Raw genomic sequence first — 7,514 nt, forward strand, 5'->3', positions numbered from 1 at the left:
AAAAAATATTCTTTTTTATGTATATAATATATATATATATATATATATATATATATATATATATATATATATATATATATTGTCAATGTAAATTCTTTTTATACTAATCAATCACAATTGTTAGATCATCAATAATATTTGATCAATAATATTTGAGTATAGTTTTTTTTTTCAAAATATTAATGGCGTCTTTTTTCTATAAACCCGTTTTTTCTTCTTTACAAATTATATTTAATTTATTTCAAAAAAGTGTTTCTAATTTTTTTTACAACTACCTATAAAGTCACTTACAAAGTTGATCATGATTTGCGGACTCTATACAAAAATTTATACTGATAATGCATATAAATTAAACTCTTTTTTATTAAGAATCAAATTTTTAAAATTAAAACAAAACCTCCAAATTATTTAATACAATCTTAGTTTAGAACTTTTCATATTTTTTCTCCATGTGGATACACAAATTTACTCATGTTTTTACATGCAAAGGTAACCAACATATACTAATACTGCATCAGAAAACAACATAATTTTAATACTCTTTTTTGGTACACATAATTTTAATTAATACTCTTCTTATTAAAGACTCATGTCCGTTCGTGTAAAAAAAAAAAGAGTGCAAGATAAAGAAAGACATGTTACATGTATAGATTGATTTATGAGTAACTATATTTTTAAGTAAATTTTAATTTTTAATTGTTTTAAATTATAAAAACAATTATATTATTTTTTGGTTATTATTGTTTTATATAATATTTTTATTTAAATTATTTATTTACTAAAAATATATTTTTTAATTGTTACTGGCCTCCTTGTAAGTAGATATGTTATATAGTCTAGGAAATATGTCTTTGAAATTAAGCATGTTACTCACTCTGCGTTTTACTGAGTCAACAAATCATCCTTGAACGGAATTCAATGTGCAATATTCAATCCACAATATATAACCGTCTATTATTTGTTATCACTATTTATTAAGGCTTGATAAGTCATATTTAGCACTAACATGGTTTAGTCTCAAAGGAATTTCTGTTGGATCTTTACCAATTAATGATTTTAACACTTATTTGGGAGACCTATAAAAAGGAGAATAAGTATAACATTCTAAGTATTACATGCATTTGCATTTCATATATTGCATGATTTTATTTTAAGATAAATAAATAAATATGTCTATTTATATGCACGATTTAATTAAGTGGATGCTATGATGATAACATGATTAATTAAATATGATTATGTGACTAAGTGATTAATACGTGTTATGTGATTAGGATGATAATATGTATGTTGCAACTTGTTTAAGTGTCTATTATGTATATTCTACTTTCATTGTGTGTTTGGATTACAATTATACCCGTTCAACCAAACTTAGTATCGTACGATGAATGAAGTTTTGTTAAAGCTTTAACAATGTTATGTCACGAGTGTGAGGATATAAAGTCTTGAATTCTACATAACATTAAGGTTTGACCATGGGAATAAGGGGTCAAAGTTATTTCTAAAAGTTTATTATGGAATTTAAATAATGTATTAAATGAAACTTTTTTGCAATGTATTATTTTTGAAGTATTATATAAAATTTTATTTTGTAATGTATAAAAATGATTAACAATTCAAATTCTATTTTTTTAAAACTATTTAAAAATGGGCTATCGACATCATAGTTAAATCCATATCAATTAATTATCCAATTTAATTTCTAATTAGTCTTATTCATTAATTTAATTAGTAATCACTTAAGGTTGTTAAGGTTAACATAATTAATTGAAAATATCTATTAACATAATGATATTGGAATATAATATTCCAACACGATGTGCCTAAGCCACAGTAATAACTTTAAAATCAAGAGAGAATAAGACAATCTAAATAATAATATTTGCTGCCATATTTCATTTTATTACCATAATCTTATTAGAGCACAAAGCCATAGCTTTACACATATATAATCTATGGTCGAATACATTTACACCAATTCATATCGCAAGTCGCAAGAGTACCATGGTCCAGACACATAGTTAACGGACAATCAGCATGAGTGAAACATTCAATACGTCCTGTAATGAAAAAATAAATAAATACATATAAGCATGTTACTAAAATGAGATAAAATATCTATTGTACTGACATAGGCAGATCTATTTAGTGTTTTAAATAAATATTTAAGTGAATTATGTGTAGCTCTTCCATGTATACATTACATTGCAACAATAATTTTATTTTTTAAAGGTTTCATCAATATTCATATTATAGTTATAATATCTAATCTTTTTATTTTTTATTTGTATAAAAAATTTCTGTGAGAGAGTTTGTAGAAGTCTCTCTTCCTAAAATCGTTTTGTTTAGAAAGTTGATTCTAAATTTGACTCATAAACTATACAAGTTTACTTTATATTTGTGAATGTGTGCCTCAAATCATCTAACTAAAGTTGGTTAAGCTTTAGTGGTTGTTATAACTACATTTGACCAAGTTAGTTATGATAGGTGGTTATAGTTAGTTTGCTTGTGTATACTATAAATAAAATTGTAATATTGTAGCAGCTGCAATGTTGTTGATATAGTAATAAGAACTGGAAACTAAGAGAGACATATACAATTCATGATTCATAGAAAATCAGAGAGAGAAGATTAAAGGGAGAAAAAGAAAGATTGAGAAAAATGTTAGTATTGCTGGTTCATAAATAGTGATAGATACTAGGAGATCAATCTTGAGAAGGCTTTAATTTTGTAAAGTTCAAAGATTCATAGTGGATTAATCTTGCTTGCTTGTCCGTGACGTAGGTCTCATCAATTGAGACCGAACACGTAAATCTGAGTGTTATTCTTCTCATATATTTCTTTAATTCACATTTACATTTGATTGAGAAAACTGTTTTATCAAAACTGCAGAAAATCAAGAACGTTCTGGTTTTCTGGTTTTCCATTTTGTCCAGAACATTCTCCGTTTTCAGTAGAAAACGCAGAACATTCTCTATTTTTCATTTTTTCTCTGCAATTGTTTATTTTTCTGTTTTGTTGATTAATTCTTGTTGCATATTCCAATATTGTTTTAACAATTGGCGCCGTATGTGGGAAAAGGGACTAACAATGGTTGGAGCCACAAATTCGACATTGAGAAGTTCAATGGATCAAATGACTTTGGTCTATGGAAGATAAAGATGCATGTTGTTCTGGTACAACAAGTCTTGGTGAACACATTAAAGGGTGAACTGGCTCTTCCTGCAACAATGACTGCAGGAGAAAAGGAAGAACTGATTGAAAAAGCAAAGAGCACAATTATTTTGTGTCTTGGAGACAAATCTTTGAGGGAGGTTGCAAGGGAACCAACATCATCAACCTTTGGCTTAAACTTGAATCTCTCTACATGACTAAATTAGTTTCAAATAGACTCTTCTTGAAACAACAATTGTTCTCTTTTAAAATAGATGAAGAGAAACCTATCACAGTTCAACTTGTTGATTTTAACAAGATCCTTGATGATTTGGAGAATTTAGAAGTCAAGCTAGATGATGAAGACAAAGCTCTGATCTTGCTTAGATCCCTGCCAAGTTCATATGAAAATTTCAAGGATGCTATAATGTTTGGAAGAGAACAAACAATTACTCTTGAAGAAGTGCATGTCTCCATCCGGACAAAGGAAAGCTATAAAAGAATTGAGTTCAAGAATGATAATCATGTTGAAATTCTAAATGTGACCAGAGGAAGAATTGAAAAGAAATGATCAAATGGAAATAAACAAAGGTCCAATTCAAAGTCAAAATCTGAAGGAAAGTATAGATGTTTTCATTGTCACAAGATATGACATTTCAAGAAAGATTGCCCTGAAAGAAATGAATCAAGAAACTTTCAAGATTCAAGAAATGCTGCACTTGTTGATGCTGGTTACGAATCTGCAGAGGTGTTGATGATTTCAAATTCTGAAGGTGAAAAGAACTGGGTATTAGACTCAGGTTGTACTTTCCATATGTGTCCAGGAAATGATTATTTTGAATCAATAGATCTTTGTAATGGTGGAGTCGTTCTTCTTGGCAACGACACAACATGTAAAGTCCAAGGCAAAGGAACAATTAGATTCAGAATGTTCAATGGCAAGGAGTTACTGCGTAATGATGTAAGGTACATACCTGAATTAAAAAAAAAATTAATTTATGTTGGTATGTTTGACATTTTAGGATATTCCACAAACATAAAGAATGATAGCATGACTATTATTAATAAAGATGATATCATTGTTAAAGATATTAAAAGAAATGACTTGTATATTTTAGAAGGTTTTACTATCATTGCACAAACTTCAGTTTCTAGCTCTAATTTGCATTCATCTTCTAGAATATGGCATATGAGGTTAGGACATGTAAGTGAAAGAGGCTTAATTGAGTTATCAAAACAAAATTTGCTTAATGGTGACAAAATTGAAAAATTGGAATTTTGTGATCATTGTATTCTAGGAAAGTCTAAGAGGGACAATTTTGGGGTTGACCAACACAACACCTCTAGACCTTTTGAATATGCTCATTCTGATTTGTGGGGTTCTTCAAGGACAAAAACTCATGCTGGTTGTTCTTATTTGGTAACCATCATTAATGATTATTCAAGGAAAGTATGGAACTATGTCATTAAAAATAAAAGTGACACTTTTATGAAATTTAAAGAATGACATATGCAAATTGGAACTCAAAAGGAAACTAAGCTGAAATGTTTAAGAACATACAATGGCCTGGAGTATCTTTCAAAGCAGTTTAATAAGTATTGCAGAGATTTAGGTATTCAAAGACATAGAACAGTTGCAGACACCCCTCAACAAAATGACATTGCTGAAAGGATGAACAAAACAATATTGGAAAGGGTCAGATGTATGATCTTGAGTGTAGGGCAGCCTAAAACATTATGGGGAGAAGTTGCAGTTACATCAGTGTATTTGATAAATAGATGTCGTTCATCAGCTATTGGATTTAAGACACCAATTGAGATGTGGAATGACAAATCAGTTGACTACTCAAATATGAAGGTATTTGGTTCTTTAGCATTTGCTCACACAAGGCAAGATAAATTGGATCCTAGAGCAATCAAATGTGTTTTCATTGGATATCCTAAAGGAATAAAAGGTTACAAGTTATGGAAATTTGATTAAGGTGTGCCCAAGTGCATCATTTCAAGAGATGTAGTGTTTGATGAAACAAGAATTCCCATGATTGACAAAGAACATTCTTCGTTTCAGTTCTGCAGAAATACAGAATATTCTCCGTTTCAGTTCTGCAGAAACGCAGAACATTCTCCGTTTCAGAACTGCAGAAATGAAGAACATTGCAGAAACGCAAAATGTTCTCCATTTAACAGTACTTCAAACAACAATGATGCTGGTTTTCTGGTTTTGATCTGTTCCGTCCAGAGCATTCTCTGTTTTCAGTAGAAAACGCACAACATTCTCCATTTTCGTTTTTTCTCTACAATTGTTTGTTTTTTATGTTTTGTTGGTTAATTTTTGTTGCAGATCACAATATTATTTTAATAATATTAAAATTATATATCCATATGTTAATTATTTAAAATTTCAATTCAATTATAATATTCATAATATAACAAATTATCTTATAGTGTAAACAACGGGATTATCATAGTATAACAAATTATTGTAGGCTAATAGGTATGGTGATTCAAAGTCTTTCTAGGTGAGATTGTGTGATTCTGGTAAACTATACTAGTTTGCCATGTTTTGGGCTTGTTTAGTCGTGTCAACTCGAATTTATTTTGGAGTTTACTATTGTTTGAGTTTACTATCAAGTTGACTAAAAAATGTTTGTGAAATTGTATAATTTTATGAATTAATTTGCGAGTTTAATTTGCGATTTTAATGATATGTCTCTCAAATACTTATCTTTACTTATTATTTATTGAGAAAAATATTTAATTAGAAAGACTATTTAATAGTTAGGGAATCTTCCATTAAAAATGTAATTAGATTTCGAAGTGAGTATGTATCTACAATATTAATATTAAATTTTAAATCAATTATATTCGTTTTTGAGAAGTAAAGACATTCTCTATGTTTCAAAAGAAATAAAGATTTTTATTATTATAATTTTAGAGTATACAGGTGATATAACAACACATATTTAATAAATATGTGACATTAAATGAATATTTATATACAAAAACTATAGTCATAGAGATGTTTATTTCTTTTAAAGAAAAAAGAGAATATATACTCTTTTATAAGACTCAAATCTTTCCTTTACACTATTTTTCACAATCACGTAAATTGTGTTGTTGATTTATTAGAATTTTAATTGTTGCGGTGATATGCACACCATTATACATTGTAGACAATCTCGACTATGAATTTTAGATATTAAAATATATATTTACGAAGGAAATTCAAATCTAATTTATTAGGTGTCTTAAGAGGGATGTCAATATATACATAAATAAAGATAATTTTTATGATAGATTGATAAATTGAAGGATTTTGACACATATGCTTTCTTAGCTAATAAATTAATGATTTTTTTGAATCAAATATCTATTTGTAAACTATTACATTTAATAAAAATCATTTCAAAGGTAAAAAAAACATCATCCTACTATTTATAAGCATTATACTATATAAAAAATATTTAATATTCATTATTATTAATAATAACAAATTAAAAAATTTAAATAATGCTATTCTACTTAAACTTTTGGTGAATGTTATTTAGTAATTACAAATTTTTAAATGATATTAATGTTTATTAAATAATAACCTATTAAGCTATTGATTTTTAGATGATATTAATGTTTATTAAATAATAACCTATTAAGCTATTGATTTAAAGACCAAAATACCAATACACGTTGTATTAACGTTGTATTAACACGTGGACTTGTAGAAATCCTCATATATAAAAATACTGAGCACATTTAAGACCAAATACTTAAATTTAATGAGTGATCTATCCTACCTAGTAGGTTAATCGAGTCCATGATCAATTTAAATTTAAATTTAAAATTATAAATTTGAACTAACTTTTTTTTCTGCTTGACAAAAGTAATTTTCTATACCTTGTGGCTCAGGTCCTAGATATGCCTTTGTGAACATAGTAAACAAATAAATTTGAAAAGAATGGAAAAATAACTTACCATCTATATTCATTGCAATAAGAAATAGAGAAAGAGCGAAAATAATAACATAAACGATCTTGAGAGTTATCTCCATATTTTCCTTTTTGGTATGCAACAAATAGAATATGATTTTATCTCTATAATTTAGGCCAATAAGTTATAAAACCTCCTGCTCTCCTCACATCACTTAAATAATGGAGTTCTAAAAAATATTTTCTAATATTATAATAATTATTAAATGTCTCCTAAATATATCAATGTGTTGTAGTTATCCCTTTAGCATATTTTATTAGTAAAGAGATCTGTAAAGTACTAGTCAATTATAAGAATTAATTCTTTGTTTTTAACAGCTTTCTATTATTTTTGACCTTTCATGATAGATAAGGGAAAAAAAAAATAGGAAAAATAAA

General features: G+C 27.4%; 1 long non-coding RNA gene across 1 annotated transcript; it reads right to left on the reverse strand.

Annotated features, from left to right (window-relative positions):
* Positions 1 to 1,869: 1,869 nt before the first annotated feature.
* Positions 1,870 to 7,295, reverse strand: LOC113786592 (uncharacterized). Its single transcript, XR_003472855.2, has 2 exons — positions 7,123 to 7,295; positions 1,870 to 2,060 (listed from the first exon to the last, which is right to left on the reverse strand). It is a non-coding gene; the product is annotated as an uncharacterized lncRNA (long non-coding RNA).
* Positions 7,296 to 7,514: the final 219 nt, after the last annotated feature.

This window comes from Cicer arietinum, chromosome 5 (assembly GCF_000331145.2).
Source record: "Cicer arietinum cultivar CDC Frontier isolate Library 1 chromosome 5, Cicar.CDCFrontier_v2.0, whole genome shotgun sequence".
Taxonomy (NCBI): domain Eukaryota; kingdom Viridiplantae; phylum Streptophyta; class Magnoliopsida; order Fabales; family Fabaceae; genus Cicer; species Cicer arietinum.